A 23261-nucleotide genomic window follows, 5' to 3' on the forward strand; every position below is an offset into this window, starting at 1 on the left:
TAACGCAAGGCGGGTTGTGGCTGGCAACTGTGGCTAGCGGTTACCTGGACGTCTGCCTGTGAGAAACTACGGGAGCAGCAGGACCGAAAGCTCTCGACAGTGCCTGGGAGACATCTGTTTCACATTAACTAGCCTATAGCTGGAATTATTTAAGCACGGAATGGTCCAGCCACTCACACAGCAGAGCTAAGGGCACAACGCTGAGGCCATGACGAAAGCTAGCAGAGGGAAGCAGCAGCAGCCAGCAATTGTGTGCTGGGGACAGGGGATGGGAGCGACACAATGTCAGGCTGATCCCCCACGTGGGCTAGGCGACCTGGGGCAATCCGTAAAATGAGACCCTTAAAAATGTAATTACAATATTTTGCAACCTCGTAAAGAAGCTAGGAGAGAGAAACACAACCGGTTTGATATTACACCAAAACTTATCGAGTGCTAAAAAGTTTCAGTAGCTCCATTAGAGAAGCAATATGGGAATTACGTATTAAGGAAGCGAAGTCCAGTAGTTCGAGCACGGGGCTGGAAGCCAACACTCACGCTCTCCCTTTGGCTCTGCTGCTCACTCGCTGTGTGGCCTAACCCAAGCCATTTAATCTCTGTGTGCAATCTCTACAATGGTATAATAGTCTTCAACAGACATGTTGTAAGGCTCAAATAACTAGTGTTTGGTAATGTACTTTGTGATGAAAGGTGCTAAGTAAGTATAAAGTATCGTCACTAGTTATATTACTTATGTATACCCAGCCTGTCCAAAACTTCTGCTTACAATGCAGCTGTAGGTATTCCTTTACATGATTATACAAGAAGCTTTAACACATCATTCGCCTTTGCAGGACTAGATGTTGGATGATTCGTTTCATCCAATTTTATTTCTCCTGAAATTCAGCACGTATTTGTTTATGTTGATGTCAAGAACTGTCCTCCTGTTGTCTGAATACAACAGGAGGAATTCTCAGCTCCTTTGAATCGCCGCAGGTCCTTTGACTTCATCTAAGCTGCAGTAAGTTATCAAAAGGAAGACAGTATCTTAACATCTCAGGAAGTTCAGAGGGTAGATTTTAGTCACATTTTAGATGGCTGTAACTGTTTCCTCATAGTCACCCTGTGGCAGCACTTGGAGGCTGTTATCACATAGGGCTCTACACAGAACAGCTAGGGTATACAAGCAAATGTTGTAAAACAGCCACAACGTTCACAGATGTAGAATCGAGCTGTACTTCCCTAAGAACAGGCCAGCTTATGAGATTTCTTTTATTTCTGTTGCTTGTGGTTATTGCATAAGTATTTGTTTCCATGTCTAACAGGCAGTCAGTGTAACTACTCATCTAACTGTAGAAAAACAATGTTATGAGCAATACTAAGCACAGTAGCAAAAAGTATATTGTGAACATGAAAAGCCTTAGGGTGTGAGAGTGCCTTGACCCAAGCCTGTTGTACTGGTAAGTTCTCAAGAAACAATGGCAAATAGTGAAAGAGCAATAGTAACTCTCAATCTTGACAACTAAGATACCTTAGACAATCACGTGCATGTGTGCATTCAGTTTTCTTCTGAAATAAATGAATCAATGACTTGACATGCAGTGAAAATTAGCAAGCAAGACCAATGAAGCCACACTAAAGTCCTCACAAAGGTCCACAGCAAGGAGAAGAATGGATGAAATGAGGAAGAATGAAGAAAAGAAGCATAAAAGATGTCTGCAAGCTCCTGAGGAGAAAAATGAGAAGTGGATGGAACCATCTGCAACATACAGAAAGAGAACCATTTCCCGACTCTTCAGCCCGCTCGGAAAAGACAAAGAGAGAACAATCAGACCAGTGACAAAAGGCAATTACAGGCCAGAAGGAGACATTAGTGTGACTGTGGAATGAGTCAAAATATCTGTAAACCTAATTAAGAACAGAATGTACCAACACCACAACACGGTTACTGAGCTGCCTGGAAAAAAAAAAAAAAAGGCAGTAATTCTTGTATTTAATTTCGGCAAATGTTACCAATGAACAAAGTTATACAATCAAGAATAAGGAAGAATGTAGAAGAAATTAAGAAAGCAAAATAACTCAGTTTATCTTCTGAAAGACTCTCTATTCTAGGAAAAGGACTTGATTTTAAGGTTTGACTAGAAAATATACACTTTTTCACAGAAACAGTGTTCACACATAGGAAAAAAGCAGAAATGACAATACAATGCATTAGCATAAGATTTAGATTTTATCTGGGAGATAGGCTGTACAGAGGCATGGGTCGAAGAGAACAGGATATAAGTTTATGGGATACACCGTCTTTACCTTCATTGCACAATAAAAATGCTGAATCACAGTACTCATGGTTCTTCTGCAGTGTGTTCCTTGGATTAAGAATATATATTCTGATCTTTTAATCATCCATTACTCAACAAAGGAGCATGAACTTTATTATTTTGACTGACATTTATTTTAGTAAATGAATTATGACTGTATAGAAGTTGAATTGTCATAATTTAAGAATACCAAATTAATTTTATGCTGGTTGCTAACATTAGACAGTTAAGCTTGAAACATTTAGTATAATTTATTTTACCTCTAACTACCTTAGAAATACCTGCCTGAGATTCCAGATACTTTTGATATCATAACTTGAATGCCAGACAATTCACTCATAAAATTAAAACCCAAAGTGCATATTTTACCCCTGTTCTGTATCTCCAGGCATAGCAAAGATCAAAAAGTCTCACACATTCAAATTTCTCCCTTGTATTTTTGTTACTTCATCATAATGATAGCCATTATACAGAGACAATGAAGCGTTGAGAAGCTAAGTAGCGTACCTATAGTTACTCAAGAGTCATGCAGAGAGTAGTATCCTGACCTGAGCTCTTCCAGTCCTAGACTGCAGATCTACTTCTACCTCTGGATCATCCTGGGAAAGAAGATAAGTTTCCTACTGTGTCTCAAGGACAACAACAACAACAACAACAAAAGAATAAAGAAAAAAAAAAAAAGAAAGAAAAAAGGATGGCCTTCGTAGCACAGAGTGAAGTGAGAATAAGAAACAAATCATTCAAGAATGTTTTGGCAACATCTACTTCTTTCTGGCAGTATGGTGACAGTGATGTCATCAACTACAGCAGTGTCACAGATGGAACTCTGAAATCACAACCAATCAGGCCTATAGTGGTAATTTTCAGCTTAAGATAATAGCAACTGTTAGTGTCCAAAGAGCTATCTAGCACCTGATAAAATAATGGCAGCTGAGGAACAGTAGAGCCTAGAAACTATTTCACCTTACCAAGGTAGATTTTATGTTGCCTAGAGGTAGACTTCTAGTCTCATTTAAGATGCCCAGACATTTGAGATGTCTGCTTCACAGATATGACATGGGACTTAAGAAGATCTGTGCCTTTTTGAAGTACAGGAGGTGACCAGATGAGGACACTTCAAGTTGCATCAGACACCCACCCTGGCATGTTGCCTGAATAACTTGTTCATTATCACTGAGTGTTTCAACCATATCTTTGTTGACTACACTGGGGCTTAAGTACTCAGCTTATATATAGGCACCATTTTTGCTGTCTTCATCTTGAACTGAACCCTGTCCAGTATATCAGCATGTACTAGATCCAAATTCTACCCAGAAATCAAAGCTTTAAACAAAGAAGGTAGAACAAGTACAATATGGACAATCGTATTTTCGGTATTAAATATTTTTCCTGACTTTCCAAACAAGTTTAAAATGTAACTTCCATCAAGGACAAACTTTAATATTCTTAATATACTGTGGAGCCAATGGCACAGGTTGGGTGGCAAGAATAACAGAATTGGCGTATGGAAGGCTCATGAAACAGTTTGCTCAGGTTTGTCTATTGTTACTGGAAATATATCAACAGCCTAGAAATGAATTAGTAGAAAATGAGGAACAATTATTTATAATGGGAGGAAATGCTAATTACATGTAGCAAGAACTCTGCTTTGCCAAGAAATTACTGCTGAGTAGAGTGGATGCTAAAGAGCTGTGCCAGGCATAATATAACATTTCTTAAAAATGAGGTAATTAGCACACTTTGAGCACTGATAAAATCAGTATTCTTCTCACAAATACATGAGCAGAAACCACTGGCCGCAGAGAAGAGAAGCAGAATGGTTAAGAATTTACTAGGCTAAGTGTACTTGTCATATTAAGCATACATTTTCCAGACTTTCTTTTGGTTATTGTGTCACATTTCACTACTCTGGGCATTGCTATGGTGTTCTTTTAGGAATCTTATCATAAGCAGCATAATGAAAACAGATGAATGCATCAATGCTTAACTTCTTTGGCTAGATAAATTACAAAACAGAATCTTCCTAACCATCAGTGTAGTGTCTGCAGTGCTTGTCTTGTAGGCTCATCGTGACCAAACCTAAGCATTTTTTTTGTGTTCTCTCATAACTCCCTGATAAGGTAGTCTCTTTATATGGAGCTTTACGCATTTTTATAATTAAAAATGCACTTGAAAAATCCAGTGTATACCTATACTAAAAAAGGCAACATTCCTCATTCCAAGTGCAGAAGTTCACATTTCATTTCTGCTGGATTGAAGCGTCCTTTTTAGAACTTTGAAGAGTACTGAAGTGAAAAAGAAAAATATTTGGGTGGGTGCTCAACATCTGTCAACTGCAAATCAGGTTCTGATTCTAGCATTGTGTAATTTTCAACACTTTTAATACCCCTTTTTTTAATGGAAAGATACATAGCAACTTGGCACCAGCTTTGAAGAATGAGTGTGTATATTCTGCAGTGTCTTTCCTGACCTTTAGAGGATTCATCTGCCATCATATGCAACTTCTGTGACCAAAAGAACCTTATAAGTGATGTTTGACCTGAATATGCCCAAATGAACTTTGCTTAAGGAAATTAAATTTAAACCTGAAAAAGTTTCTAAATATTTACTTTGAAGACAATATGATTTAGTGACCAGGTCACTGTAGTGGAAGCAGAAAACATAACATCAATTTCTGGATCAGTTGCTGACCTTCTTTGTGACTCTGGGCAATGTAGTTTACTGCTAAACCACTTCAGCAAGAGCCTAAATCTGTGTTTCTAAATGGCCTTCTGCCTTTTTTCTCTCTCATCTCTTTGCACTAAACAGATATTCTTTTGAGGCCTGGGGTAGAATATAGTATCATGCAAGTATTGCAGTTTTTAATAATTTTTTCTTGTGATAGATGTCTGCTTAGGTGTCTCTGTTTCTCACCTTCACAACATTTTTATTTTTATGTTGCTAACTTGCTGAACATTGTATTTTCAGACATTCTGACACAAGTTTCCCACGGACCACCATGTAAGGAAACAGAGGAAAAACAGTTTCTCAAAACATGAAAGATGAAGTGGTGAGTTATTAAATGCCTAATAGCTAATACACTAAACATTTCAATGCAGTAAAAATTCCTCAGAAATGCAGCAGAAAAGTTAGGCATGGATTTAATCTCTTCATAAGGATGAATAATTCAACTTAAAAATGAAAAAAAGGTAAGCAGAAAGTATTGATACTTTTTTTTTTATTTATACATATATATATACATACACACACTGTTGGGCCAGAGTTATGAGGAATATTTATTATTCCAGAAAAATTAAATGGCATAAGGCAGTTATCAGATGGTACAACAGATATTTTAGGAAAACAGAACTCCTAGAGAGAAAGAGCCTTTTGAAAGATATCAGTTTTCTATGAAAACTCAAGAGGAGGATGAAACTTTTCAAACATTTACAACAGATTTGAGACTGTTGAGTTAAACATGTAATTTTGAGGTTTTATGGAATCCCTAATTCAAGACTAAATTGTAATAAGAATCAGATACCCAAAACAGAGAATGAGATTGGTAGGAGAATGTGACTTTAACATAAATGATAACAACTAAAATGCGCTAAACTGAAGCTAACAGACACAATAGTTTGCAGAGTCATTTCCAGGCTCTTCTAGATCTTCAGAGACCTTCTTCTAATATCTTCATGGACTTCTAGGAATTCCTCTAGGAATGTTGGAGTGACTGCTTTTGCTGGGAAAGGGTAGCTACTCCATGCTTTTTTCTCTATCAAATCTAGCATCTTCTAAATGCTTCTGTCTTTATGGCCAAAAGGTGCATATATCTTTTACCTTCTGCTGCCTCCTGGTTTGGGAGTGTTCAGCAGCCATTCAGCTAGTGCTAGGAAGAGACCCATGTAACAGTCAGTCCCTGACTGCAGCTCCTAGAACAGCAATTTTTGCAGCTGGGTGAGTGGGAGGAGGCTGGTAACTGAAGACAATGTGGCACTGGTAACCACAGGGCACCATCCCCAGCCCTATCTGAAGCAGCTACCTCTGGCATAGCAGAGGCCTTGACCCAGGCAGAGCTCTGGAGGGAAGATGTGGCCATCCACATGCTAGCCTACAAGCTGACATGGTGGGAGACTGTGTCCTGACTTGCAGGAGCCATGCACTGGTTGAGGAGTCAGGTCACCACATTACGGAGATGTGGGACAAAGAACAGACTACACAGAATCTGGGAAGACGACAGAGACCCAGCAGAGATGAGAGGCTGAACCCCAACTGCACAGAAGCAGGGGAAGCCCTACTATGTTTGACTGATTGGAAGTGGAGAAGGTGAAAAAGGTTGGAAAAATTCTAGACAGGCTGGAGGAATGGGCCAACAGGAACTCAGCAAGGACAAATGCCAAGTCCTTCAGCTGGGCCTACTGGGATACTGGCAGGGATCAGCTCTGTGGAAAACAACTTGGGGCTTTGGTAGACAAAAAGAATATAAGACAGCAGTGTGTCTTCACATCAAAGGCTGACAGCTTCCTGGGATGTATTAACAGAAGGAATTATTCACTTTTACTTGGCAGGTTTTAGACAGCATCTAGAATATTGTAGCACATCCAGTTTCCCCAGACACACTCCACCCGTTACAAGAAAGACACCAATAAGATGGAGTGACTTCAGCAGACAGCCACCAAGATGATCAGGGGCTGGAGTATTTGCCCTGAGAAGAGACTAAGAGTCTCTTGTTCAGTCTGGAGAAGGCCTTTGGGGAAGGCCCGATAGCAGTCTGGCAGAAGCTATGAGGAGGTAACTGAGCATATGGAGCCAGTATCTTTACAGTAGTGCAGAGCAGAAGAACAAGAGAAAATGGATATAAATTGAAACAAGACGTTCAGTCAAAATATATTAAGAAGCCTTTCCCTCATGTGGATAGTCCAGTAACAGAACAGGTTGCCTAAGGAGTTTGTACAATCTCCATTCTTGGCAGACTTTTAAGACCCAACTGGGAAAATCCCTAAGCAACCTCATCTGCGCTCAGAGCTGACCCTGCTTTGAGACTCCTTCCAGCCTGAGTTATTCTGTGATTGCAGAACAAAGCCAAATCAATTTCTTTGAAGAAAAGCAAGACAATACTACTGTAGGCTGGACTTGTAAAGCATAACCCCACAGGAATATCCAGCATCAAGTAAAAAATGACAGCATCAAAGAGACTGTAAGACAAAAGCAAGTGAAGCAGAAAACATATAGTATGGAAGCAAGTATAGCCCTAAACTGTGTCCTGCTTCTGGACAGAGGTTTTGTTTTGGGGAAGTCTAGACTGCAGCTGTAAAGAAATAAGATTAGAAATGCTCTAAACATGAAGACAGCATTTGCAATACTGGACAACACTGAATGCAGCAGCAACCAATGTAATTTCTTCTGCAGCTGTCAAGAATTATTGCAGACGTAGGTGCCTCCTGAGATTGGAACAACCCTTTGATGAAGCCTTTATATATATATATATATATATAAAAATAAAAAAGTGAGATGCACAGGCACAGATCACTGCTATATATGAAATGAAAAAAAAAACCTCCACAGTCCTGGAACACAGTTACAATATAGTCATTTGTGAGGAAGATGATTCCCACTTACTAAATGTGAAGGTAAATAAAAATCTTAGAAAGGCAAGGCTTAGAATTTTTTCAGAAGATCTACCTGAAATGTTTATAATAAAAAGTCAAGAAGATAGGGAGCAAAAAATGTGATTAAAGGCAAGTAAAGCTGATTAAAGGTAGCAAGTGAAAAGCCAAAAGGACAGATGCCATAGAGAAATTCTACAAAAATGCCGATGTTAAACTTTTGTACATACTCAGAAAAAACTTTCACAGTGAAGAAATATTTGTTTAAGCACATGATAAAGAAAAGGTAGACTGGGAATCAGTGTGGAGTGATAGCTTCTTGGAAGATTCTCCTCCTTCATAAGACAAGAACTTGGCTTTTGTGTTCAGTAACTATAAGACTGATTAGATCCAATTTCTTCCTCCTTTATCTTCCATGTACATGGAGCTGCTCTCACCACACTAATACGCTGACATTCTTCAGTTTCTCAGCTAACTTAAAGTGCAGTCTTCCAGCAGTGGAACAAGCTCACCCTCAGAAAGGAAGGGAGAGCAGAGTCCCTGACTCTATTCTATCCTTTAAGAAAAACATTCATTGCTATTGAGCTGTTACTGACACTCACCATTAGTGTTTGTTTTGCTAAGAGAAGGTCAAAGATACTGACTTTGTCTGACTTTGAACTTCATCTCAACCCTATGATATATGACACTAGAACGCAGGGGAAAGAACCCTCTATCTACAGAAGGCTTCTTCCCATTTTAGGAAGAACTTGTTAACTCTCTTTGTACTAAGGTCAAGTTACTATGATTTCTAACATAATTTCATGTTTTGGTTCCCAAAACTTTTGAAGAGCCTGCTATGCTATGCTATGCTTTCAGTGCTGTGCTTTAGACTCAGTAAAATTATTTGTTCACAATGTGGTATAGTTTAGTCCATAAGCAAAGTAGTCAAATGACATTAAAAACCATTCATTTGAACCACTCTAAATTTAAAACACCGCTCCTATTTACTAGTTCTCAGTGAGAAAATATAGACTACTTATCCAGCTACAATTATATTCCGTGAAGTTGCCATCTAAAAGACTTTTTTACAGAGGAAAAAGCAACTCTGCAGGTTTTGTTTGACTCCTGTGACTATAGTTTGGCCTGGTGTGCATGCAGCAAAGATGGTGAGAAATGTGAACACTTATATTTTACAGAATACCCTGTGATAAAGAGCAGATTAACGTAAATCAGGTAATTTTTCTTCACTCTGAAGAAATTGGGTGATTTTTCTTCACTCTTCATCTTTCCAAGGATTAGTAATCAAAAAGTTTTCGATTTTTTGTCCACTTCTGAGGTGATATTGCCCCTACTTCAGTCATTCTTGTGTAAGGATAAGATAAACAATCACATGCCTTTTGGATGAGGAATCCCTCTTTGTAGATCTGTGAAGGATAGCTGTCTGCAGCTTGTGCTCCTTATACTCTCCCCCTTTCTTTTCATCTGCTTCCCTCTAGTTCAGCAGTCATTATGAAGTGAAAAATATAACAATATTCAGCAAGGTATTAGATTTATATAAGAAGAAACATGAGTCTCATATTCTTCTTTTCCTGTTTATGCCTATATGTTGCCTTCTGTTAAGAGAGAGAAAGCCATAAGCATCAGACATATGTTGATACTGGTTACCTCTGGAATTTTTGCCCTACATGAATTTGTTCCTGAGTGTTAACATTTTTGGTACAGATACCCCAATCACTTTGAATCCTTGGTAAATAAATTTTTTTCATTTGTTTCATATTTTCTATATAAACTGAAACATGCAGCCCGTGGCCCAAAGGTGGTTCACAAAATGTTTTCTTAAACAATATATAAAAACCCTTACTTTCAACAAAGAGGTGGAAAGTACACCGTGTAGAAAGCAAACAGTATGTAGTGCTGCACTTGAACCAAGAGTCTTTCATATTAAAGAACTTTCACATCTGTTTCTATGTTTCTTATTAAGATTGATAGAAGAAATGAACCTCAGTCCTGTGATCTGCTTAGAAAACTGCAAAGAACTAGCTCCATTTTAGGCAAGGCATGTGGGACTCACTGGCTCTTAGGAAGTTTGCAGCATCTTGATGTGAACATTCATTAGGGAAGAAGGATAAATGGCACTTTTTAGCTGTCGGTAAACCACTGACTGGAAGGATTCTGGGGAAACTGTACCATATGAGGCAGACAGAATGGATAAAAGGCATTTCCTACTGCCGAACAGAAATGGTGGCAATGGCTTTATTAAGCTTGATACTGAATTAAAATCTTGGACTTAGGCAAAGGTGTATTTTTTACTGTTGATTTGTTTCAACTAGTTTTGTAGCAGTTGTTACTGGGCGATAAAAGATTTGAAGAGAGACGCGTTCAAATTATTTATATCACCTGAATTTAAAATATTGTCACTGGAAGAATAACTCTTTTACTACTTCATTTTGAGATCACTCCTGTCATCAGTAGTTTTCCCCTAAACACATCTGCATTCAATTTGGAAAAAGATGGCAAAGACTAAAGGAGACACCTTCAACTCATGTCAATCTTCTATGTCCTGTTAGATTATTTATACTTTTATGAATACAGGCAATACAATGGCCTCTTTGACCTCAAGCAAAGATCTCTGACAAAGATCTCTGGTAATACAACTAGACAAAATATTTTAAAAAAGGGGAATGGTGGTGTTGAGTTTGTTTTTACAGCGGGTTTGCCAAGTGATGCAAATGCAAATTGGAATTCCACATTCTGTATTAACAAGAGACAGAGCACAATATTATTCTTTGATGCCCCACTGAATGTTTTTTTCCAGCTGTATACAACAATGCTGATCTTTTGGTAATAAAATGACATTCCTTTCTTGATCAAAGTTCAAGTTCATAAAAAATAATAAATTCTGATGTTAAAATCCTTTAATTTAGTAAAACAAAGCTATTGTTTTATCAGACATTTTGGTATAGTGCGAACAGAGTGATTTCACAAAATTATTTTAAGCACTCACTTAAATGACTAAGTTCAAGGAAAGTGGAGGTAGAAACAGCTCATATGAAATCAATTAAGTTCCACTGATTACACTGGGGTTTCATCTGGCCTCTATGTTTGTATGGATAGTGTGTGTGTTCTTTTTATTAATTTGCTAATAACTCTTTTATACTGCATAATGATCTTAATCTAGGAAGATTATAAAGTTTTTTACAAGCTATATACAGGAGTAGTTTCATTCAGCATTTAGAAGCCACAACTCTTATTTCAGTCCTCCTCTTGTTGGCATTTTTGGCCCCTTAAGTCAGGCACTTCTGATTGCGAAACCCTAGGCTTTTAATAGCCAACACTGCATACGTTAAAGAACACAGTGATGTAAAGAAACATGGAAGGGCACATCTGGGCTCCCTAAGGCTGAAAGTTGTGTTGGCATATTAAATAACTGAAGTAGTTTAATCCATGTATAACAACAGCTTCCATTTGTATGTGGGTCTACACTGTGAATTTCCTTGATTACAACAGTCGTAACCTTTTAATGAGCTACTCTTATACACTTGTTATGTCTTAGAGAACATCTTTTCTCTTCTGGAGGAAAAATTAGAGCGAGTATTTCCTGAATGCTAGAAAAAATAACCGAGAATTGATGATCCAGAAGTTAAAGAATCAGTGGTGCTGTGATCTGCTGAGAGACACCACCTGTTTGTCTTCTACTCATAGAGAAAGCTAAAGCCATAGGCACCATTCATAATCTCAAAATGTTCTAACACAGCCCCAAGTCTAGCTGAAATTGTAACTTAGTTTGTACCTATATAAAACAAATGAGATGTTTAAGACTGGGAAGGAACACTGCAGTTAGGATATGATCTATCCCAACACATGTTAAGAACTATAATCTGTATTTCAACAGAAGTGTTCAGAAAGGAGAGCCGCAGATGAGAAAATTGCACCTTAAAAATGTTTCACAACTTGACTTTACCAGTTATTCAAAATGTACAAAAGTGATGGATCACTTGAATAGACAGTGTCAATTCACTAAAGAGAAGACAGAGGTCTTTTTTAAGCAAATTTCATACTTTACATCAACTGAGAGGGACTTTCAGTAATACACAACATATCGCAAACTGAACTATGTTGCCTTACCCTAATAGTACAAAACAGTTCTGGCCAGCATGAATGAAGGAAAGTTTTCAGAGGAACAGGGATAATGCATCTTGTTCACTCTTAAAGAGTCATCTCAATGGGTGTGTTCCAAATATTTTAACCCTTCAGACAAATTATTCCACCTACGATTTTCTTGAGGTTTCAGTTAACTGACCATCAAAGGTGTCTACATCACCTGAGTCACACTGAAGTTAGTGAGACTAAAACTCCTAGATCAGATAGAAGTATAAATCATAGCAGCTAGATCTGCCAGCAAGCCAGCTATTCATCAACAGTTACTTGCAGGTGCAAACTGCAGATACAAATAGGAAGATGAGCATCTTATTTTCATTAGACTGTTAAACTCAAATACAAACCTAACAATCCAACACTATTATCCTGAACTGATTTTTCATCTCTTTGTGCCAAAGCCAGCTGTGCCCTTGTCAACACAAAACACTTTCAGCAGAACACAGCAAGAAAAAAAAGCCAAAACCAAAAAAAAAACCCCAATAGATTAAAAACATTGACATTTCCTGTCAATCAGCAGGGGAAATATAAGAAGGCTGAATGCAAGTATCCAAGATAGAATACAGCTAACACATCCAGGAAAATACCTCCACTCTTCTGCAGAGCTCAGTGTGATCTTTAATGACTATACTTAGTCAGGTTCTCAGTTTCAAATTTTATAGGAAAATCTGATCCTCCGAAATTATGCTGGGTCAGTGATTCATTATGGACTTACAAGGACAAATGAAACTAGGCAAATCACCATTTCATGTTCTACTTAATCTTACTTTGAACCTTTTCTCATGCCTGCGCACTTTCTTTAGCAGAGAAAAAGCATTACACCAGGAGTTATATGGTGACCATGAAGGTTCTTTTAGTTATTTTAAATTCTAGGGTTACAAGTTGCTGAGCAGCCCGTTTTAGAGTCAAGGGCCTTATTTCTCAGCAAATAGGCACAACACTGGTAGATTGTGCTGCGTCAGCTTAAAGATGGTACATTTAAGGACGACTGAGGATTAGTGAAATCACTGCTGATGGGAACGATTAAGCTCTGACTGCTGTGTTTATAATCACTGTACTGTGCCATCAGTGAATTGTGGTACCATAAATATAGTGACATAGAAAATGAGATTTTATCAGCATTTTTCCTACAACCTTTTCCATTCCAAAGCATCATTTGAAATTATGTTCATGTTAAAAAAAAAAAAAATTCTAGATTTTCAGGATGATTCGGTAAGGCTATAAAAATAAAAATGCTGCAGCATAGGTGCAGAACAGGATGGGCTGGCAACAGTGCAACAACTTATGTAGTAAAAATGCAAAAATAAGTTTTTGCATTTTCTTTCTTTACAGTTTTAGTGTTCTCCATTAAGAAAATAATCTGTACAAGCAAACACAGACTACTCCAATATATGCTGTAATATCTTAGCTTCCAAGACATGAAAAAAAAGTCCAAATTTCACAGATTAGTCTTCAATCAACTCAAAATTTAAAAAGAGGGAGTGAACAGTACTCCAACCCGCATACAAATAGTGTCTTCCCAATACAGGCCTCAGTCAGTCAGGATCTGATCTTGCATTTACCTCCACCCTGTGGAGCAGATCATCAACCAGGGTAAATTAGCAGTTCCAAAAGATTTTCCACAAAAAGTACTACTGCTGTCTCCCAGCCATACTCACAAGACCTTATCACAAAATTGGTTGCTATCTCAGTGTAACCAGTGGTAGCAGAATTTTGCTCTAAGAACAGAGATCGTCGTCTTCTGGGATACATTGAAGTCAAAGGATGTCTGTAGTTAAATGTGACCATAGTTTAATCTCAGATATCTAGAGTAAGTCTAGATATGGTACAGGGCAAAGAAAATTGAGGCCATTCATTACCTTGTTCATTCTCAAATTAGCTTAATTTCTCCCTCTCAAAATTTTCAAAGAAGCTTACCAGCCCTGACAAAACAGAAGCCACAGTCACTGCAAGTCTTATATCCCTGCAACAAAAGGTTTGTTAGTTTAATCTCTCAGAAAATCACTCTATATTTGCAAGACTGTTTAATGCAATGCAGTGAGTGCTGGTACACAGAATGGTGTACTTGATCATAAAGTAAATGCACACAACTGTCCAGAAACCCTTGCCAGATTTATATATTGCCAAAAGAGATGCGCTTCAACAGATCATCATTTATATTAGCAGCTGGACAAATGAAAGCAGTATGACGCATGAACTGGCTTAAGAAGAAGCACCAACATTTTACTAAGATTAGCTGGAAATACCCCTTGTCATTTCATTAGAAAATGTTTCTGAATAGGTAATTTAAGATAATAAAAGGGTATTAACAAGCTGAAAAACAGATAAGTATCATTTGTGCCACACAAAATTTTGCACTGAAAATTATTTCTTCTGTTCTTTCATGTTTTTATCTCTCTCTGAACCGGATGAAACCTGAGTCTTTCACCAAGCTCATCTGTTTACCTTGTTGAAGTTCAGTGCTGTTGCTCTCACACCTGGGTTAGCATCAGTAAGAAACAAGTCTTTCTGCTCTTGTTTTAGCACTTAATTACAACTTTGCTGCTTCAAAAGCTGAAAAATACTTGACAAGATAGTTCAGACACACTCTGTAATGAGCGTAGCACATGTATTTACTAAAATCTGAAAAAATAATTATCCCAAACTTAAACCAGCAGTCAGGATCATATTCACATGTAAATTACATCAACATTAAGTAGAGTAAACTACTTGAAAATGATTGTACTACACTAACATTACCAAGTGACAACTGGAAAGAGGTTTGATATGTTCAAACTCCATCCACAAGGAGAAACACTGAGTAGCAAAACTAGTTTGAAGTGAAGATTTCCAAAGCTGGGAATTCCTGTGGCACAAATTACATTTAAGTTTCCATTGAATGATATTTTAAATGACTGCTAAAGTTTCTTATTTGAAATTACCTACTAAAACCCAGAGAATTATTATGGAAGAAACATTTCCCATCAACATCTGGGTATTTTAAACTGGTCTATGTTTTTGCTTGTTCATTCACTATAGTGAGCTCATCACAAAATTGTCACATCCTACCAAAGTAATGTTATCTCTGTGTAAAAGAAACTACTGGATGCCAGTGCCACTGTCAAAGTCCGCATCTCAGGTGAATTTTGTTGCCACTCTGCAACTTAGAGCTTGCAGGTAGCAGACAATAATAACCAGAGCTGTGAAAAAACACCATTGCACGATCATTAACCAGTGGGAAATGCATCCTCAAACTGAGATTGTATTTGTCAAACAGTTCATGAATCTTCTGAGTGAACCTGAGACCTAATTCTAAGTACTCTCTCTGCAATTCATGCTTTAATTTCAAGTATGCTTTCCTCAAACGTTTACTCTTTACCGTGTTTTTCAGTTAAGATGTTCTGACATTATTGCATTCTGAGATTGCAAGGAGAATGCAGACTTTGACAAGCTTTTTCAACAATAAGTAAGAGACAGTTCACGAATCCCTAGGATTTATGCTCCTAATGTTCATTTCTTAATATTTCTCTTCAGAGGAAAATTTATTTACATGGAACCTAAAGGTTTAAGCCCTTTAAACTTAAGAAAAAATCATACAGGAACAGAAAAGTGAACATATTTGTAATGAATTACGTCTGTATAGCAGAAATGTTGAGTTTATACAGCCTAAAAGGAAATACTATAGTAAAACTGGTACTGTCCCCAAATTTTAAGGTATAACTTTGTTGCAAAAGACAGTATGAGACTCCATGCTTATTAAATATCAATGCTTCTGAAGCAAGCATACTACTTTCCTAAGCAGAAATGCTGTCTCTAACTGGCAGTCTAGATACTCCTTAGATTCTAGATGGACTTTTCAATTTATACTGGTTTTCTTCCAGCATCATCACTGGTAATTAAGCTTTTTATGTGAAATTAAGTGATCAGCGGCACTTTTGTACCACTTCAGTTTTGTTGCAAGGGGTAAATCTTAAATTCTCTTTAAAAAGTGCCCAAACCGCTACTTACTATAATGACACAAAATAGGATCCTCACATTCTCAAATTTGGGAAGGAAAAGAGAGAACCAAATATGCAGCTCTATCTTTCATATTTTTCTGGCTCTGGAGAAAATAAAATGTAGCAAAATGTTATTTTTGTCAATAAACCAAGTAAAAATAATTCAAAATGCAAACACAGGAATCAGACCTATGACTAAGGCACCATTTTTAAACTCAAAGAAAGATAGTATTCTAACTGGAATTGTATTACTTTATTGCTATTTGTCATCCGCACCGGATGCAACGTTTTCCTGGGGACTGGTCCAAAAACATGGGAGTGAAACCCCCCTGAGAACTAAACTTATCATCACTGTCTTTTACACACCTCACTAAATTCAGCCAGGAGAACAAGGCACATCTCTTTGACCTTGAAAACATAGGGCTCTAAATATTATTTTACCATGAGGGAAGGATGAATCATAGAATGTCCTGAGCTGGAAGGGACCCACAAGGATCATCAAGTCCAACTCCTGTCCCCACACGGGACAACCCCGAATTTACATCATATCTCTGAGGGCATTGTCCAAGTTCTTGAATAGCGTCAGGCTTGGTGCCATGACTACCTCCCTGAGGAGCCTGTTCCAGTGCTCCACCACCCTCTGGCTGAAGAACATTTTCCTAATATCCAACCTAAGCCTCCCCTGGCACATCTCCCTGCCTTTCCCTCGGGTCCTATCATTGGCCACCAGAGAGAAGAGATCAGTGCCTGCCCCTCCTCCTCCCCTTGTGAGGAAGCTGCAGACCATGATGAGGTCTCCCCTCAGTCTCCTCTTCTCCACGCTGAACAAACCAAGTGACTTTAGCTGCTTCTCATACGGCTTTCCCTCTAAACCCTTCACCAACTTTGTGGCCCTCCTCTGGACACTCTCTAGTAGCTTTATGTCCTTGATGTACTGTGGCACCCCAAACTGCCCACAGCACTCAAGGTGAGGCCACACCAGTGCAGAGCAGAGCAGGACAATCACTTCCCTCAACTGGCTAGTGATACAGTGCTTGAAGGAGAAAGAATATCATATAACATCATATCAACATATCAACATGGGGTAGTTATATCATTCAATGTCATTGTTTACTTTATATATCTATACTAGGAGCTTAGAATGAGATTCACATAAGGAACATTATCTGGTGAGGCTCTTTGCCTTGGCTTCCCTTGCTAGTCAATGGAGAGACAGTAGCTTTTCAGAAGAGGAGCCTAGTTTATCACCAGTGATTTGAGAGGGAACCTTTGTAAAATCCCCCATTTCCTCAGTCTCCTGAGTCTCCCAGTATATTCAGTAAAGAAACACAGAGTTTTCAAGCTGCTCCTAATGAGCCTTTCACTAGCAGTCATGTTCTCTCCTTCTGCTGATCCCAGGTGAGGGTGAGACTCAGAAGCCCACCAGCCCTCCCTAACCCTATCCTTTGCTTCTCTGTTTCCACAAGACCAAATGAAGACACGGTGAGAATATTAGTACAACTGAATCCTGCTAAGAAGTCTTTGCATTGACAAATTCCTTGCTAGTCTTCTACTTTGCTCTTCTACTTTTTTTTTTTAATATAGGTTAATCCAAAAGAGCCTTTTTGAAGAACAGTCCTTACTGCACTCTCACTGGTGTGTTTATTTTAGCCAGTAATAAAAGATTAGGTATTTGCATACACAAATAAAATTTAGCTTCCAACACTTTTTCTTTTGTAGTTCATAACTGTACCTAAAGGACCTTACACTTTTTTGTATGAGAACATAGGCATAAGTATTATGGTATATAACATTAAAGTATTGTTGTTATTTAATATCTCTTTGGAACCTAACATGTTAAATAACATAAAATTAATTGACCTGAGAAGATATACACTTGGATTACCAAGTTAGGCCAGAGAAAGAATTGTGAATGAGTATAAGAATTTGGTAGCCTTTTTTGTCCTCTGGAAAATGTTGTGGAAAGATTATGTCCATGTGAAAGACATACAGTTCTTTATTAACATTTTTGCCCTCACTGTTCATAGATGGGATCATTATTTAAATCCTGAGTGCTAGAAGTATGAAAAACCTCCTGCACCATACCTTAGGTTATGAGAAAGCCTACGACACAGAGCTCAAATGGCAAATTCTACCTTCTCTCTCTTTCTTGAGAGCACTTTGAAGAACTGTGTCCAGAGAGCACTTGGATGTTTTGGCCATCTGGTGGCAATCTTATGGAATTATAGGCTAAGTAGGGGAAAGCAGGAAACAAAATCAGTCCAAATGTTTTGCCATTTAAATCACCAACATTCCTGAAAAATCCCTGCTTTAAAGAGAAAAACAAAACAAAACAAAAAATCAGTTCTGTTGCAAACTGCAGACTAGAGCAGGCTGGAAAGATAATTTCATCCAAGATTATCCTCTCTTGCCAAACAAGAAAGGCAACTGAAAATATTGGAATATATTTCTGGGTCTTCAAAGGTAGAGTCTGGGGTCTGATCTGTATTTATATGAACTAGACTTGTGGATAAAGAAGATAAAGGAATCAGATCTCTAGTCCAAGATTGTCTCAAGGGCTGACTGATTTCCAGACGTCTAGCTAAGGAATCATGCAACATTTTCTCTTCACTTACAATTTTCCCCTCTCTCTTCTTAAAAGTCCATTCAATTTTTTAAAGAAGTAAGGAAAAAGGAAGTTGTAATATTTTGAGTTTTATTTGGAAGTTTGGTAATAAGATCAACTCTGGGGTATCCCAGGCTTATGTGTGTTTGGTTTGGCTCCATACTGGCAGGGGCACAGGCATTTTCGTCATGCACTGCACTAGCCACTCCAGAAACATTATTAAACTATTTCCTTAGAGAGCAGGGTAGTCGTCACTGTATGATGTGACCCACCAAGGGATTTGGCAGCAGCTAGAGAATTAACCTAGGGCCTGCCACCAGACCTGTTCTCTAAGTCAACCTCTACAAAAGCTCTTTGAAGAGCACTAAGAAATGTCTGACTTCATAAAATAAAGCTAAGAAATTTTCTCATTTTCTTCAATGCAGGCCATTTCTTTCTTTTTTAATTCTAGGCCCTTATACTTCAAACTTTGAGCTCATACACAGACAGACCGTATATACCATATGGCAGGGTCTTCCAAAATGAAATAAAAGCTGTAGATATTTGCATGGTTACACCTCCATTTATTTATTAATGCTTTAATGACCAACTGTAGGGTGGGATTTTATAGTTTTTATGCCCCTTACTGAAACTCTATTTTTGGTGGAATTTAACTCCTCTCTACTACTCCTTCGTGCTGTGGGCCATTCTGAATAATTCTGCCAAATCATGTATCACGTTTAGACCATAGCCTATCCCAAATCTGAGCATCACACTTGCTGCCTGGAATAAGGTTTTCTGCATGCTGACTGGCAGCGTTACAGACTGGAGCCAGTAGGGAAATGGTGTGGCCCTCCATTTAGCATGGCTGGGGCTGGGGCACATTTTCTTCCTCCAGTTTAACAGAAGACCCATAGAAACAACTATCTTACCTTCCTTCTAAAATTCCACACATGTCCTGTGCTCACCTGCACTTCTGTCCTCTGTGAGACAGACTTTTCTCACTCTCACGACATCCCCCATCACTGATTCAGCACTCCACAGGATGTTCCCCAACACTGATTTTCCATCTGGTACATTCTCTTTCTTCTCTTTGCGCACTCAAAGAGTGCTTTTAGCTGAGGAGGTGATGTCTCTTCGGAGTGCAACTTCAGGAGTTAGCACAGTATGGGAGAGATTTAGAAGCTGACATAAAGTTTGATCCAGCAACATGCTCTGTGCTCTTACATCCCAGGGGTCCTGTTGGATCAGGTTCTTTGAATGGTAGCTTAGGAGTCAAACTCAAAAGGAATTTAATATTTAGCTCTCTTAGACACTTTTGAAACTCCTAGTCTTAAAGCCAGACTAGTTACTAAAAATATATATTATTTTTAAAAAGTTTGAGAGTAGTGTTTGTATAAGCTGTAGTCAACAAGCCCAGTACAACTCATTGAACTGCATTTTAAAGCTACCACTGTAAGCTGTCTTTCACCCTTCATGCTTTTCTCTCTACAAATCTTCTGTGCTGCTTCAAAATGAGAACACACATTGGATATTTTCTCTGTAACATTTGGCTGTCCGTCAGAGTGAGAGCAACATTAGGTGTAAATCACAAGAGCACTTGTTCCAATTTAAATATTATTTTTGTACTGCGTCTTAGACTATTCCCTCATATATCAGCTGTTCCCATGCAGACCAGCACAAGAACATCTGTTTAAAAACAATCTGTTTATTTTATTACATCTCCCAAGAGTTGTGCTTGTGAAAGTATACAATACTGGGAAAGGGAGAAGCCTTCTTATTTCTTTGGGTTCACATATATGACTTCTTAGTTTGATGAAACGAAGCCTGCCTAATCGGCTCACACTGCCATTTTGTTCACATGTCGTTTCAAAGCAAATCAAATGAAAGAGAATCTAAGGACAAGAGCATGCCATTTCTCAATATTGCCAGGCCCAGGAAAAATGTGCAGCTAATTAAACACTATTTAATGAACTACTTTTATACTTTGCAATTATTTCTATATGATGAAGCAGGCTGGCTGTATTTCCCTTTTGGTTCTTTTTTTTTAAGTAGCAACATTTAAATTTTATTTGAATAACCAAATAAAATTCTGCTTAGGAAGTATGTTAAAAATATTAGCTTCAGTGTTCTATTTATTGCTGATACATTCACAGTTAAATAACTGATAAGCTGTAGGAGTAGTCAGCGCTGAAATGTTACCAATATAATTCTGTAACTAATTTTTGCTCCTCTGCAAAAAAAATATTTAATATATGCATGAATCTTCTTCTGTGACAATTTCAAAATGCTTTATTTGTTATGTTGTACAGTAGTCCTGAGAATTAATCAAGTAAATCTCTTTCCACCTTGCAGGAAGGGAAACTAAACTATAGGCAAGTTGGTACCTACGTACCAGACATGTAGTGCCCTCAACATGTGGAACTGTCCATGTCTCAGTTACACAGAAAACAAACGGACCTGTTGTTCAGCAACTGAGACCCGAACAGTAAGAGCTTACGTTGTTTTCTGTGGCCACAATTTAGATCTCCGATCTCTTGGTAAAAAGAAATATCACATCAAATCAAGTATCACCCATTGCATGAGTCTATAAAGTGTTTCCAAAAGGCTCAGGCTCAGTCAATAGAGCAGGGAATGTTAGACAGTTTTGCTGTTTCTCCAGTGTCTACAGTGATAAAAATAGATTACAGAAATATGCCGGCTGTAACAGAGCCTAATTTTATTTTCAGGAAATGCTTTGGAAGAAAATAAATTCTCTTACAATATAAGAGCAAACGTCTTGTTTTCTGTATATATTTATTTGCTATCCCAACCACATTCTTACTTCTTCACATTGCGATTGCTGTTACTCTGTCCAGAGCAGTTAACGTAGCTAAGCTTCCAGACCAGAGTTTCTCAAGCTATGGTACACTTGCCACAAAGGAAGCCCACATTTAAAGCCCTAGGCATGTGCTGCTGCAGCAGCATCTTTACTTCTGTGTAAGGTCTCAAACGTGCTACATTGCTTATACTTGCTGCTGTATGTGCTTGTGACTCTTCCTGCTCTCCAGGGTCTGCAGGAAGATGGCCATTACCAGACTTAACACTTTTGGCTTAGGACTGGAGAAGATGACCAGCTGGGGGTAAGTAAGGGAACAAGAGACACAGAGTTAGTGTATAGGCCATCACATAGGCTCAGGGTTTACTGGTTTGGAGAAGAGAAAGAAATAGGAGTTTTGAGTGGGAATAAGGGCAGGGAGCTGATTTTTTTTCTCACATTCAGGTCACTTAAATGTCTTTTTTAATGGTCTTGTCTTATGTTCTCTGCAATGGAAAAAAATAACAACGAATGCTCAAGGACTCAGAAATACTAGATCACTTTGTTAATATGCTAAAAGCCATGAATGCTGTATCAGTCCAAAATAAACTATTTTTATTGAAAATGTATTTTCAGAACACATCTTTTGGTTAAAGTTTATAAAAATACACATCACCCCCCTTTGTGGAAGAAATATTTTTCAAGAAGGAATCCTCCCTAAACAAACAAGGATTATTTCAGACAGTTCCTGCAATTCAGGGTATATATTACATGCCAGTTTTGGGGATGGGGAGTTAAATGGGTTCTTTTGGAAGACACATGCGAAGTCAGCCCAAAGGCACAAAACATGACTTGAGAGTTTTTACTGGTACTGTACAGACTTCTGGTGAGGCCACGAGGTGCTGCAGTATTTAATCCTTGTTTAGTTAAAGCTGGACAGTGTCTATAAATGTCATATAAGCATATATGTACACTCTACCTACCTCGTTACTTTTTCTTTTATTTTTGGTAAAACCTTGTAGTGAGGTAGCATAGTGATCGAGTAATTTCTGGACCATCAGAATACATCTTCTGATGGATCATGATTACTCAAGAGGTTTGAATGTTTTGACTTCATCAAAAGAAGCATCTTGTGAGACCTGACTTGGAGTACTGCATACAGCTCTGGGGCTCCCAGCATAAGAAAGACATGGACCTGCTTGAGCAGTTCCAGAAGAGGGCCAAAAGGATGATCAGGGAGCTAGAGCATCTACCCTATAAGGACAGGCTTATAGAAAGTTGGGATTGTTTAGGCTAGAGAAGGGAAGGCTCCAGAAGGAACTTATAGGGGCCTACAGGAAAAACGGAGAAAGACCCTTTTTCAGGGAGGGTAGTAATAGGATGAGAGGCAACAGCTTTAAACTGAAAGAAGGTAGATTTAGATTAGCTATTAGGAAGAAATTTTTTTTAGGGTGTTGAGGCACTGGAACAGGTTGCCCAGAGAAGTTGTGGATGCCCCATCCCTGGAAGTGTTCAAGGCCAGGTTGGTTGGGGCTTTGAGCAACCTGACCTAGTGAAAGATGCCCCTGCCCATGATGGGGGGGTGGAACTAGATGATCTTTAAGGTCCCTTCCAACCCAAACTGTCATATGATTCTATGACTGTTCAGTCATCACCTTGGAAAGACAAAGTCATTAGGAAAAAGCTGCTTGTCCTGCCTTTTAGCCCTGGAAAGCCAGATGAGTAGCTGTATGGGCTATATTTGGCCTATAGATTTTATGTTACATCTCCTGCTTTAACACGTTGGAGAAAGTCTGAAGCCCAGATTTGTGCTACTAATGCCAGGACCTACAAAAAGGACATTGGCATGAGAAAAGTCAGAAATACTGCCAAAAGACATAAGCTGCC

The sequence above is a fragment of the Phalacrocorax carbo genome, chromosome 2, assembly GCF_963921805.1.
Source record: "Phalacrocorax carbo chromosome 2, bPhaCar2.1, whole genome shotgun sequence".
Taxonomy (NCBI): domain Eukaryota; kingdom Metazoa; phylum Chordata; class Aves; order Suliformes; family Phalacrocoracidae; genus Phalacrocorax; species Phalacrocorax carbo.